This window comes from Triticum aestivum, chromosome 3A (assembly GCF_018294505.1).
Source record: "Triticum aestivum cultivar Chinese Spring chromosome 3A, IWGSC CS RefSeq v2.1, whole genome shotgun sequence".
In the NCBI taxonomy this organism is placed as follows: domain Eukaryota; kingdom Viridiplantae; phylum Streptophyta; class Magnoliopsida; order Poales; family Poaceae; genus Triticum; species Triticum aestivum.
In genome coordinates this window covers 11792849-11808013 of record NC_057800.1, presented here as the reverse complement: position 1 = coordinate 11808013, position 15165 = coordinate 11792849, and the positions used below count along the sequence as shown (strand labels likewise).

Sequence of the window (15165 nt, the reverse complement as noted above, 5' to 3'; positions counted from 1 at the left end):
ACCATCCTTAAATTACTACCCACTATGAAGGTAGTAATATAGTCTAGGGATATGTGTATGTTACTAGTGTATCTTACTATCCATTGTGGCTAGTCTAACAAACCGGAATGGAGGGAGTAGTTATTGGTTGCATTCTCACTTTAGTCCATTTGGTTTCTACCATAATTATTGCATGCAATCAATATTCATTCGGTGGTCTTGTCTCAATGGTTGCATGCACGTATGTGTCTCCTATTTTTTTGTGTTAATTACGCCATGGAGCAAAGTCAGCTCTTTTCTTGGTCTATGTGTAAATCTTTAAACGTACAGTTTTTAGTGGACGGAGGGAGTAGACCTAAACATGCATACATGCATGTAACTGGATATGCCATTGGGACAATGCGCGCCTACCATCTCACCAATAGAAACCCATTTGCTCAGTTACTGCGGGGGCTGTGTGGACTACTGGCAAGTTCAGGGACGGGAGTGGAACTCTGCACCGGTCAGTTATGAAGGAAGCCGAGCTCCCTTTTCATCGCCCCATTTCTTCTTGCGCCTCCCTCACAAAAAGTTTGGCCATAGAGGGTTTTCCTTTCCCCAGGAGCAAGAGCCAGGATGCAGGGCGCCGGCGCCGCCGAGGGGAGGAGCAGGGGCTCGCCGTCAACGATGGATAACGCCGACGAGAGCGCCAAGAAGGCGCGGCTGGACCCGCACAACGGCCACGTGAAGCAAGAACTCGGCGCGCACGAGGCGGCGGCCGGAGGAGGAGACGAAGGTGCGGTGGCGGAGCACAGCCCGAGGGCGGAGGTCATGGTGATGATCGACATGTGCGTGCTCCACTGCCCGCTCTGCGCAATCGCCTTCAAGCCCCCCGTCTTCCGGGTTCTTCCTCTGCTCCCTTCCTTTCCTTTCCTTTTTCGTCCACACTCGATCGATGCAGATGTGTCGATTTACCGTGGGAATCCGATTTGTGCGCAGTGCAAGGGCGGCCACTTGGCCTGCGGCGAGTGCGTGGCCGACCAGCCCTCCGGCCAGTGCGGGGCATGCCTGGACGGCGGCGGCTTCTTCGAGCCCTGCCCCGCGCTGGACGCCGTCGTGTCCTTCATCCGGAGCGAGTGCCCCAACGCCGGGTGCCAGAGGTACGTGACCTATCACCAGGTTGACGAGCACCTGAGCGTGTGCCCGCACGCGCGCTGCCACTGCACGGAGCCCGGCTGTTTGTTCTTCGGCGAGGCGACGGAGCTCGCCGGCCACCTCAACGCCGTCCATTCCATGCCTGTGCGTACCATCCACTACGGCAAGGTGAGCCGGCTCCAGGTCCCCGTGTCGACGCCGCGGCTGCTGCTCGCCGCCGAGGACGACGGCCGCGTGTTCGTCCTCACCATGGGCGCGCTCGGCGCCGCGGCGACCGCCGTCTCCGTGGTCTGCGTCAGGGGGATCGCCGTGACGCGGCCGCTGTTCACGTGCAAGATGTGGGTGAACCTGGCCGCGTCGGCGGCCGCGAACGGCGGCAAGGCGGACGTCGTGTTGGTGGAGATGCAGGTGAGGAGCAGCACCTCGCCGGGCGCCGTGGTCGCCGCCGGCGAGCGGACGTTCCTCTCGGTGCCGCCGGTGTACCTGATCCCAGGAGCGGACGGGGGTGGCATGGAGGTGGCCCTCAACGTGCGCATCGACAAGAGCTCGCCGTCCTCGGACTGATGGGAAACCATGCATTCCGATCAGCTCCTGCTCAGTATTCCTTCCTTCCTGAGATCCAGCTGAATTATACTACCATTTAAGATCTAGTATTACTAGTGAACTGTAATGACATTCGGTGAAGTCAGTGCTAATCCCGTTGAGAAATGCACAGACTTGCGATGTTTTGTTGTCATTCCAAGCCGTTCCATTTGCAATCTGTCATTGTCTATCTGAGTTAATAGTAAAAAACTACCACACTTCGGCATGTCGTAACAAACTGGTACCATTAGTCAATTTTTTTTTTGCAAACCAGTACCAACTCCCATCTTAAGTGTTGCAAAACGGCCTGACAACCGTCTAACCAGGTATTGACAGTGTATATGATTGAGCAGCTCCACATGTCAGGTGAGACGGTGGCATACCCACGCGCGCCGCTCCGCTGACTCACACGAACCCGGCTCTGGCAGTTTAGCTCGGTCAAATTGGTTCGAACGGGACGAACCCTAGCTCTCATTTTCCCTCTCCCTCTTCCCTCGCCGCGCGGCTCTCTGGCGATGGCGGCGGTGACGGTGTGGGCGGCTAGGGAGAGTTTTCCAGCCTCGAGAGCGGTCTGGACGACGGCGGCTCCAGTTTGTATTACTCCAACGCCGATGATGAGGATTTGGAGGAGGCGGCACTGTCCATGGAGGACAAGGTGAGGCTAGCAGAGATTTGGGTGGCCAACTCTACTGGTAGCCGTCACTGGACCAGTGGAGCTGGTGGTGTGTTGTAAGTCCCTATTGTCTCTCCTTCCTTCTGCCTATTTCAAATTGGGGGCTAGGGTTCGTTTCCCTAAAAAATTCAATTTTTGCTGTCAATTGTAGGTTGGATTATGCTGTTTGGGATGTTCGCATTCACTTTGATGCTCATCATAATTTGGATAGGAAGATACTAGCACGTATGCCCGTGCATTGCAACGGGAGATAAAATATTATTTATTTTAAGTAAGTGACAATTATATGTGCAAGCAAAACCCTGTGTGCATACGGAAAATGGACATTTAGCTTCTCAGTTTCGCCGTGTGTCAAGGAATGAATCCACTATTTTTTTTCATTCATTAATTGAGGGCATTTAAGAGTTTTGTTACGTCATCGTACGCTAGAGAAGACCCATGAGTCATTCAATCTAATCTAATCTTCATTTCAATCCCTTCAGTTGATGGGATTTTAATGTATGAAGTTTCTGAATATTTTAGAAAACATGAACATTTTTAAAATTCTGAACAGTTTTATTTTAAATTATGTACACTTTTGAGAAAACGCGAACAAAATACGAAAGCAAGAATCTTTTACAATTCACAAACATGTTCTGAAAACACCAACTGTTTTATAAAAAACATGAACATTATTTAAATTTGTGAACATCTTTTTAAAATAGGAACACCCATTGAAAATTCATAAGATTTTTAGAAAATGTGTATCTTTTATACATGAACATTATTTTTAGTTCTAAAAATTTCACTAAAACAGGAAAAAAGTTGTAGATATAGATGCAGCTTAGATGTAACATTTCTGAACGTATCTGCATTGTTGCAAAGTAAGGATGGCAATGGGTAGGGTATGTGCAGGGTAGAGCAATACCATACCCATACCCGCATAGTCAATGGGTACAAAATCCTACTCATACCCGTACCCATGGGTATATAACTTTACCCATACCCGACGGGTACCCGTACCCGTTGGGTACCCAGCGGGTAGAACAAACAGCACACGAGTTGTTCACATTTTTACACTCATTGATAGCACATTTGGCAAAAAAATAATTATATTAGCTCAATAACAGGTAGATGAGTACAACATACTCATAAGTCAATAGGAGTAGAAAAGTCATATGAAAAATTAACGATTAATTCACGACAACTTAACATTAGTTCACAAGCGGGCAGGGTATGGATATACCCGCGGGTACAAGATTATACCCGTACCCTATCCATGACTTAACGGGTAGGGTATGGGTACTACCCATGGGTATAAAAGTGTGCCCATACCCTTCCCATACGGGTACGGTACCCGCTGGTACCCATACACGTGGGTAAAATTGCCATCCTTATTGCAAACACAAGATTTTTCTTTCTCTGATGAAGTGTACCACATGAAGAATTTAGGCAGAGGAGAGGAGAGAGAGCATGGCTTAGAATTGATTGACACAAACATCAAATTGCAGCAACTAAAGAAGGACTATGACCATAGTTTAGTTCTTCATGTGCTAATGAAGGCAACAACACCTTTTAGTAATGTATGTCAGAGAGAAGAAGATTTAGCAACAATATTGTATGAACCACCCGTTGTGTATGATCTCAGTGAGCCTGCAATGCTTGTTGTTGATGAAGAAGGTGTTGTTTTTCATAGTCAGTAGCAGCAGTCCTACTCAACTTACTGCTATGTGCACACAAGAGAGAAGAAACTTCAGAAAGGGGAAGCTCAAAGTTGTAATGGAGGAAGAGCCAGTGTTTAGAGGAGGCACATAATAGTAGTGATGACTCTGAGGCTGCATATGACACTGATAACAATCCTTTCTGCATAGAGTAGTACATGATTTCTGAAGACACACAGAGGTAATAGAGGGGAATATATTAGCAGAGAAAGAAGATGAAGATTCAGAGGAGGAACAAGTACATTAGGGTGACACTGAGGTTGATGATTTGTTTGAGATGGAGGAGGAGGATGAGCGGGAGAAGGAGGAGGAGGAGGTTAATGTTGTTGTAGGAGAAGAACCACCAATGGAACAACCTGCAAAAAGGAGGAAGAAGCTGGCAGTTAGCAGAGGTCCCAACGGTAGGTCACATTCAAGTGTGTTACAGGAGGTGAAACCTGATTTCATTCCTTCAACAGATGAAGAAGATCATGGGTTGCTGTTTGAGGATGAAGATGATGGACATGGGCCACTATCATTTGTTTTAACAAAAGGGAGGAAGAGTAGGGCTAAGAAAAGGAAAGCAAGGATCTAGTACAATGACAAACTTGAGCAACCACATAAACAGTTATGTATGTACATGTGCTTTAAGGATTAGCAACAATTCAGAGATGCTTTGTGACATTGCACATTTTACACAGACCAGAGACTTCAGGTATCACAGAAACTCAGACCAAAGGATCATTGCTTGTTGTAAACAAGAGGTCTGCCAGTTCTGCATAGTTGCTGCAGTTATCAAAGGGGAGAAGACTTTTGCTATTAAGAAAATAAGGCTGGAGCACACTTGCCCTAGCAGTACAAAGACATCAAGGATTAGTGCAAAGTGGCTTGCAAAGACTAGTCACTGTTCAGGTCTGATCCAACCACTAGCACACACACTTTGATTGACAACTACTAGGAGAAGTATGGTGTCGGTGCACTAAGAACGGGGTCTTTGGTACCCCAGACTTATGCACGGACAATGGCAGCACTCCCGGCAAGAGGTCTTACCCGAGGTTAGCCAGAGATCAAGGAGCGCATCAAGAAGATCAAGAAGTAGAACAAGACAAGCATCAAGACAAAACACTGGAAGCAGCCTTTGCTGACAAGATCGAGCCGGCAATGCATAGGCCCAGCAAGTCCCGTGGCCATCAAATCCCCGCCAACTACGAGTGCTCCACCTCACCTGCCAACTGGTCGCTAATCGGTGAGGTGTTGAGCCCGCAGGCAGCAAGTTGGAGTTTGCCGGCACGTGTCGGCATGCTGGAGAGAAGATTACCGTTATCGACATCCGTCCAAATGGCGTGTCAAGCTAATAGGAGTTAGCTGGGCAAGCGGTGCTGCATGCTTGCCGATGCTTCTCCTCCTCATGACACTTAGCGATATATTAAATACTTTTTGTTCCAACTAGCGGAGTTAGGTATGATAGCACTGTCCGCTGTCTAATCACTAGATAATGACTGTTTTGCAATTGTGGTAACCCTTTGAGCTATAAAAGGAGGGCCAGGGTAACCTTTACAAGGGTTGGAACCCATTCAAACCCCACGCACGCTTGCTCGTGTAGCTGCCTTCCCTTAGCACCTTGCCTGGGGGAGAGCCCTCCGTGTACTTGTGCTCCACACGTTATCACTACATCAAAAGCAGGAGTAGGGTGTTACACCTCATATGTTGCCCGAACATGGGTAAAATCCTTGCGCCTTCTGCTCCACCTGCTCTTTGCATTTTGTGCAATCCCCTCGCCGAACCACAAAGGGGCCAAACCACCCCATGGATAGTCGATCCACACCGACATATGGTGTTGATGTGCCAACGCACATGGCCTGTAGGGCCAAAAACCAACAATAGATCAAAATTTGTGAGAGCAACAACATCTTGAATTTTTTTTGTCAAAAAAGTGTGGTTGGCTTTGGTAGATGAAGGCCGAAGCTAGTTTAGTTCTGCTCATAGATGAATGTACAACTATTAGTACAACCTGGGCACCTGGCAAAAAAGATAGAGAGATATTTTGGGGAAAAATCATTTGCGCCATTAGAAAAGCTAACAACATTTGTGCTGATTTTGCCCAAGAACATTTACTGCATAATGGTGAAGACATTGTGCCTGAAGGTGCCGCTGTCATCACCGGAGCCGGGTAAAACTTCTTGTAGTAGACAGTTGGAAAGTTGTCGTGCTCAGGCCCCATAGGACCAACGCAGTAGAACAACAACCACCGCTGATGAAGTATAGCGTAGATCAGAAGGATTCAGCCTGAAGACACATGGAAATAGATGAACGACCTTTATTCCATCTTCAGGGAGCCGCTGCCATCTCGCCTTTCTAAGCAAGACACAAACCATACCAAAATTTGAAGAAAGATCTAAAAATGGAGCCCTCCCACCTGCAAGGGCCGGGATCCACTCCACCCCCATGGATCTAAGGCCACCGGAGACGAGGCGAACCAACACTGGCGCCGGCGTGAGGCAAGAAACCCTAGCTTTTTAGGGGAGGCAGCCACTGGCAGGGGACCCTAGCTTTTCACACTCTGTGTTTTTATCCAACTGCATTATTGATAACAATAACAGATCAATTAACCTAAGAGTATATTACAGTCACCAGGTGCAGAACGTCGCACGTACCCTGCCAACCTCTCCGATCCCTTCCTCCGGGAGTGGGTCAAGCCTGACTACAAGCCAATCATCACCACCAAACAGGACATCAACGCGAACGCGTTCCGCGATCCCACGATTGTGTGGTACGGGCCTGACGGGTACGTAATTTTTTTACTGGGGGGGGGGGGGGGGGTTGCTGAGGGGTAGGGGGCGATGCCCCCCCCCCCCCCCTTCCCGCTAATCACACACAGCTCCGCCTCTGACATCGAAAGAAGTGTTTCTTTTTAATGTATGAAGTCACTGACATCTATCATGCATGGTTACAAACTACTATATACCGTGTCCCCTAAAAACAGAAACTATATACTGTGATGTGATATACACGTAGACATTGTATGTTGTATGTACATGATACATGTGAATTATGTGCAGACATTGGAGGTTGGTGGTGGGCAGCAAGGAGAACATGAGGGGGGTTGTGGTGCTGTATCAGGGCTGAGACTTCAAGAAGTGGGCCAAGGAACACCGCTCATTGCACGGAGGGCTCACAGGAATGTGGGAATGCCCGGATTTTTACCCTGTGGTGGTGGCTGGAGGCAGCCAGCACCACCAGAGCGGCATGGACACCATGGAGTTGCACGACCGCACTGTTGCCGAGGAGGTCAAGTATGTGCTCAAGGTGAGTCTAGACTTGACACGGTACAAGTACTACACTGTCGGCACCTACGACCATGACAAGGATAGGTACACCCCCGACCCTACCTTCCCAGACAACAACTACGGCCTCCGCTACGACTACGGTGACTTCTACGCCTTCAAGTCCTTCTTCGACCTGGCAAAGAAGCGTCGCGTGCTCTCGGGCTGGGCAAACGAGTCCGACACCATTCCTGATGACTGCCACAATGCTGGGCCGACATCCAGGTAACTAGCTACGGTTCCACATGAACAAAATGTCTTTTGCTAGTATGTTTTCTACCGTACGTGCTGAGATCCAAACGTATTATTGTTGCTGAATTTTTCAGGTGACACCGAGGAGGAGGTCAAGTCGCTGCGCTCAAAGCACATAATACGTTTGGAGGAGGAGGCATGGGGCTAGTGCAGGGTCTGGCGGCACGGCGGGCGAGCATCTTGGCGGCGGTGCGTTGCGGCGCTGGCGACGCGGCGCAGCAGCTGCGGCTTGGATGCGACTCCACGGCGAGGTGGTGGCTGTGTGGTCTTCAAATCGGGTGGTCGCGGGCGCCGCCATGTTCAGGCCGGATCCATCTAGATCTGGCGCTTGGATGTTGTCGGCCAGCGCAGGGTGGTGGTCTACAGCGCTGGCCTCGTCGGATCGTTGGATCCGGCGCCTGGAGATCAGTGGCGGTGCCAGAAGTTTAATGCAGTGTAGTCAATTTGAAGTTGTGTTGTTAGATATATGAATTTATATTTATTTTTTGCAAGATATATACATATATATATATATATATATATATTTTATCAAAAAGCTGGGTAGTCAATTGACTTCCCAGCTTACATGTGGCTTCGCCACTACTGGAGATCTACGGCGGCTGTCCTTCTTGATCCTTCTTTCTGGTGGGTTGAGCCCCATGGTACTTGCATCTCTGCTGGTCTCGGTTCATCTCGCTGTCGGATCCGAAACAGTCGGAGGTTTGGTGGTATATGTTGGGGACCGGAGGAAACTTTGGCCGGCTGGTCCGGTTCGGCATCGGCGGTGTCCCACGGCGTCGTTACCCTCCTTGGAGGCGAAGCCGAGGTCCCTCCTATCCACATCCGAACCCCTCTCGACGAAAGTTCAAAATACAGTCTGGATTGGGCGGCGGCGGTGCCCTGCGCATCGTGACCTCCATGGAGGCGCCGTCTTGGGAGGTCGGGCGAGAGATGCTATGGGTGGTGGGCGCCATGTAGCTCTAGCAGCGGCGACGGTGTGAGCTCCGGGGGAAACCCTAGATTTGGGTCTACAGGATCAGATGATGATGGCACCATCGATGTCGTTGTCCCTCCTGGGGGCATCGTTTTGTAGCACGTGCTGGCTGGAGGGGACAAGAGCAGGAGTGGTGTTACATCTACCGCGAGGCTGACGGCGGATCCTGGCGGCATGGCGCCGTGGAGGTTCGGCGATGGGCGCGTCTGGATATGGACTCGTGCAGGAGGAGGGAACTATCTGGAGTCATGGTGGCGTTGATGGCAGAGAGGCCTGGCAAGATCAGTGCAACAGTTTTGCTCTTAGGATGGACCAAGGGATGGTGGAGGTGACGGTCCTTGCAGCGTGCGGTGCTCACTGGGAGTGTGTCTGACCGGTGTGGGACCCAATCCAGATAGTGGCTTGGAGGGGACACCCGGCTTTAGATGTTAGGCTTTAGTGCGATGTCTGTTTAATATTAGGCCCGGACATTCGGCACGCCTTCATCAAGGGGATAAGAGTAGCAACGGTGTTGTCAAGATGGTGGCTTCAAGCTTATTGATGTATCACCTTGTATGGTCTTTACAAATAATTAATAATATGGCTGCATGCATCGTCCAGATGCAGAGGCCAGGGGTACATCCTCCTTTTGTAAAAAAAAACGCAAGAACTTCAACAAGCACGTCAAAGGTAGCGTTGGGCCGTTCGGGCTCTGGCTGCTGGCCTCCAACGACCTCAAGGAGAGGACGGCCGTCTTCTTCAGGGTGTTCAAGACCAACGACACCAACTACGTCGTCCTCATGTGCAATGACCCGACAAGGTTACATATAAGATATACTACCTCACTAAAGTCACATGCATCAAGATCCATGCATCAAGGCCACCAAGATCCAATAGTAATTCCCAGTGATTGCTATCAAACAGGTCGTCATATGAGTCGCAGATCTACAGGCCGACCTTTGCCAGCTTCGTCAACATCGACATAGCCAAGACCAAGAAGATCGCCCTCAGGACATTGGTACGTATTAACGTATATATGGAACCACATGATGAGTGTATATGCTCTGGACTGAAATGCACCACTGCAAGAGGGGTCTAAGCTTGCCATGTGTCAAACTTCAATTCAGATTGACCATTCTGTGGTGGATGTGGAAATTGTAGGATGATAATATTATGTTGTTCTTCTATTGATCTGACCCAGATGTGGGTATATATAGAGTACAATATGTGAGAGAGACTTAAAGTAGGGGACAAGTCGTACATGGTTTAAACCAATCCTATCTCTAACTCCTAATCTCTAACTTAAACATAATTATACTTCTAACATCCCCCCTCAGTCGTAGCGGGAGTGAAGCGGACGATGACGACTGAATTTGAACTCTTGTGCTTTCGTCGTCTTCTCCGCCGCGCCATCATCAACTGCGTCTCTGATGGGTCGGCACCTAGGGCGGTGACTGCGTCCCCTTCTGGTGTCTTCCTGCCTTCTCATCTATTCCCTCCCGCAGTCACAGCGGGAGTGGCTTGGACGCTAGTGACGACGCGGACGCTGTTGACTGGAGTTGTTGCCGATGAGTTGCTGTAGACATAGCCATTAATGTCAATGTCGAGGTAGCCGATCATGTGATGTAGCCGTGGTCGAGATAGTCGTGGATGATGAAGCCGCACAAAGCCGGAGGCGCAAAATTGCGCGATGTTGTAGATGACGGAGCTGCAGTCGTGGACAATGCACCTTGCGGATGTCAGAGGGTGCCGTCGGCGATGAGTCCATCGGTTTGCCAAGACCGAAGGAAGTCCATCGAGCACACATCTGTTTTGCCAGAACCATGTGGCCGTGTAGGGTCGTCACTATAGTGACGCCATGTCGATGCAATCGTGCCATCATGGATGACGCGGTCGATGCCGTCGTCGTGACGCGGTCATTGCCGTCGTCGAGGTCGCGTCTTGCAGAAAAGTCTGTCAGAGGACGCTAGGTGCCCATCTTGTGGACGAGGCGGCGGCGGTGTGTTGATGAAGATGTTGGTGAAGACGACGTTGATGAAGACCTTGGCGATGAAGTGTCGGCGATAACATTGCAGCGGCATGTCGACAATGATGCGTCGCTGGAAGGCGTCCCTCCGCGCGACGAAGTGTTGATGTCGCGCCATGCTGAAGAAGTATGTTCGCTCATAGCCCGGCGTAGTCGTACAGGTTGATGTCGTTTCGGCTCGGGGTCAATGCAGATGAAGATCGGTTACGTAGATGCGTGTCGTTGGTCTGGTTGATGCAGATGTAGATCCATAGCCCGGCGATGCAGAAGTGCTGATGTAGGTACCTGTGACCCGTTGTTGAAGGCGAGGCGTCGAGTAGCTGAAGCCGAGTCGATGGATGCGCATGGACAGGAGGTGTGCGGTTGCACGTGCCGCCCTCCAGGTCTCGATGCGCTCGCATGAGTCACACATCAGATGCATGCTCGTGGAGTCGACGAAGTTGGCGCCGGTGCGTACCGGCCGGCTAGATCAGTGTAAATTGCTTTGCTCGGCGTAGATCGGTCGGTGCAGTTTGCCCGGTGCTTCATGTTGAAACTTGGGCATACTGCCGGTACAGGAGAACTCGATGCAGACCTTATTGAAGCCTCATCTGAGTGCATGGACGTACCTGGGTCTGCTGGTTGCTTCGTGTTTCGCCGGATGGATGCTGATGGAGCCCGGAGTTATGGTTGGTTCGGTGGGTATCAGCCGGGAAGAGATCGGGATGGATCCGGCCAGCGCTCCGGACGTGCCATGGAGCCACGCGTTTGCTGTCGATGTACATCCGATCACAGGGAGCCGCACTGCGGCGTCAGGTCTACATGTTGATGCATCGGCTGATGGTCATATGACTCCATGCAGGCGACGCGTGGGATCTGCTCCTGCCGAGAGATCTCGTGCGTGGGAGTATCACCCTCCCGTGATCAGGAGGTACGCGTCTTTGTTGGAGAAGATGGCTATGGCTGATGGGAGCGGCGCCGGCCGGCCGTGTGTCGATGTAGATCCGCTCGAGGCGCACGACGATGGATCTCGCACTGATTATCACCGGATTTATTTGGTGGCTAAGAAAAAATCAATCTACTATGAAATTTGGAAATTGATCTAATCTAAGGAATTGATCTAAACTATGAGCCGATCTTGATTGATCGGGTGCCGCGCCCCCGGGAAGAGGAGATTAATCTCCCTGGGGGCGGCATGCCGCGGAAGTCGTGGAAGGACCAAGGATCGAGCGACGTTGGTCTAATGGCTCTTATACCATGTGGAAATTGTAGGATGATAATATTATGTTGTTCTTCTATTGATCTGACCCAGATGTGGGTATATATAGAGTACAATATGTGAGAGAGACTTGAAGTAGGGGACAAGTCGTACATGGTTTAAACCAATCCTATCTCTAACTCCTAATCTCTAACTTAAACATAATTATACTTCTAACAGTGGAGAGCTCCGGGGCCGGCGGCAGGACGTGCATCCTGACGAGGGTTTACCGGAAGGCCACCGGGGACGACACTCACCTCTTGGACTTCAACAACGGCGAGTCGGACATCAAGGTCACCAACCTGCACGCGTGGGAGATGAAGACCCCCACGATGAACAAGCTGCTGGAGCAGTAGCAGCAGCCCAGACGATCAGGATTAGGAGTAGCCTACAGCCTAGCCGTAGCTAGCTAGCTTATTAGTGTCGGTGAGATGGATCAATTAGGAAAGGCTAAAGGTTTAGTCATGCATTGTTAGAGAGGGAAATGGTAATGTAATACTCCCTCCGTAAACTAATATAAGAGCGTTTAGATCACTATTTTAGTGATCTAAACACTCTTATATTAGTTTACAGAGGGAGTAGTTTAGAACTCGGACTGTTCTTCGCTATGGGTAGTTGTATTGTAGCAGCACTTGGTGCCCATGGAAACATGGGAATGAATAAAAACTTGAGAGAATGAGTCCATTTCTGCCTTGAAGAATTAATGATCAGTTCGTGTACCTTTTTGTTCGTCAAGGTGCTGCTTAACTTCAAGTCATGTGTAGGTCGTCTTACGAGTCGCAGATCTACATGACCCCTTAAGATTGAGTCAAATGAAGAAAGTGAGTACATGAAATTTATTCTCCACGTCCTAGCAAAACCCACTACAAGGATCCGGGTCTATTGCAACAAAATCGTTCGTCGCAATACATGCCGACTTGTGGCAATAAGTACATATTGCCACAAAACATCATTCGTTGACAGCCGTTGCGACTGGACACATGGTAATAGGTTATTGCCACAAAAAAATAATTATGGCAATAAAGTGTGCTATTGCAACAACCATGTGGGAAGTTGCCACATGTTTTCCCGTGACAACACTCACGTTATGCCACAATTCGCTTTGTGGAGATAACTTTAATGCAACATGTAACGAATCATGGCCACTTATAGCTCGTGACAATAGACATTTGTGGAAAGAACATATGCCAACGATGCTCATTTTGTGGCGCGTACTCTTCTGTGGCAATAAACTATGGCAACAATTCTTGTTTTCGTGGCATTAGGCATTTTGCCACGAACCGCTACACTTGTGGCATTAAATTATGGCAACAAATATTTTAGACGTCGTAATAGGAAATTGCAACATACTAGTTTTGGTGGTGATAAATAGGTTTCACCGCGGGTGAAATGTTTGTAGCGAAAAACTATTGTGACAATTTAAACTGTTCGTGGTGCTAACATGTGGCAACCAAAACTGGGTCGTGGTAATAGCCCACTGCAACCGTAAAAAAAATACAGGCGTTCAATTAAAATATTCAAAACCATACGTATAATATGTAGATTCATAAAATTCATAATTCTCATAGCAAATATCCACCAATATTGACACTATAAATGATGAAACAAGAATAACATGATCCAACACATGAATAATCCAAGCTGATGAAGAAGCATGCCGAATGCACATCATTGAATAATTAACCAAAAGTCAGTGCTCACGTAAATATACTGGGACTCTGTGTTAGACCATGTTTCATTCTTCGTGTGGGTGAGTTTCCACAGAGCAATACAATCTAACTCTTCTCCAGTTTCCAAGTTTCTCTGCAAGTAATATAGCAATGAGATGCTTGAAACATGAAACCATAGTTAGCAGCGAGGCATACATATTTAGTTAGACTCATACCTTCTCAAAACTTAGTTGCAAATAAGATTTTGATCCAATTCTGTCTTTTGTCTTCAGTTTCTTACGGGTATCGGTGTTCTTTTGGCTGTATTCCTATCAAGTCATTGAAAGCAAATATAACCAGTCAGACAAGCAATTTCATCTTAACACATAGTAGACAAAGAGTGATCTTAGAGATAACCTGAAATTTTGAATCAGTGCCAAAGTACTCAGTCATCCATGCAACAAAACAATTTTCTTTTCACTCTCCTAGATTCAGCTCTACGTGTAGGTGCTAACAACTTGAATTCTCCAGCAAGTATATTACCAAAGATTTTTCTATTACATACTTTCCAAATACAACACGTCCCAAAATGGCTATTTCCATGGAAAATAGTCTATTGATCTATTGGTAAATAATCTCTATCTCTGCCATGTTTTAGATGCCTCATCACCATGCAGGCCATAGAATGTCCAAACATTGCAAGCCAAATCAACAATCAAACAAAAGTACAACTATATGCTTCGACATGAGCTTGGCATATGGCACAATTATGATCAGGGATGAAAAAAGTTTTTACAATGGACCAGATTTTGAGTGTTAACTTTGCTTTTAAATTGGTGCCAAGAAATACCTTACAACTGAGCACTTGAGCTTGCAAGAGATTTCCAAAGCCAGCTGAAATGGGGTAGAAACTTGAGGTGCCCATCAGCAGTTTATGGTCCTTCAATGTGAGAAAAGAGCATGCGTTCATTCCACTTGTTTGACCAGGAGAGCCCTCACCTTTTAGTATGCCCACCAAAGACTAAGGAACGCCATGGAACCAGGAGCCCTGGCAAACTAATATCAATATAAGTAAGGGGACAAAGCTCATGACTAAGAATAAGAAAGCTTGAGTTATATCATATAGCAATAGATGGATTAATATTCCCTAGAAAAGGACGGATCACATGGCGTGATGACATTGGAGCAGAAAATACATGTGCACCACGTAGCAAAGCTGGGCAAGAAATCAGCCCACTTCTATTTTCTACATTTGTTCTCTGTGTAGATGGATTATAAGATTGGATGGTAAAATGCTGGCATAACACAGTACATAGACGATGCCTCGCCAAATCATAATGAAAGAGAACAAAATTATCAAGATTATGTGTAGTAAACAGAAATAAACATGGTTACATGAGTTACATAGTGGAAATAATCTCTTAGCAAAGGAGAAGACCCTTGGTGTCGTGGTTCTCTACAGTATTTTATTCAGTTTGCCCGACGACAATTCATTCTGAAGCAAAAGAAAGAGAAAGATTAGAGCACCCACTTCACTACTCCTTGGGCATATATTCGGTTGTTCCCAGAAGCAAATTAAGAAAAACATGAATAATCTGGTAAGTTTACACCGACAGAAAAATGGAAATTGTGTACATTTGATAGAAATTTACATATGAATATCCCAAAATAAGTTTAGT

The 15165-nt window shown here is 48.0% G+C and overlaps 2 pseudogenes; both read left to right on the top strand.

Moving 5' to 3' along the window:
* Positions 1–378: 378 nt before the first annotated feature.
* Positions 379–1741, top strand: LOC123056599 (E3 ubiquitin-protein ligase SINA-like 3; annotated as a pseudogene).
* Positions 1742–4345: 2604 nt separating this feature from the next.
* On the top strand, positions 4346–12193 carry LOC123056598 (beta-fructofuranosidase, insoluble isoenzyme 3-like; annotated as a pseudogene).
* Positions 12194–15165: the final 2972 nt, after the last annotated feature.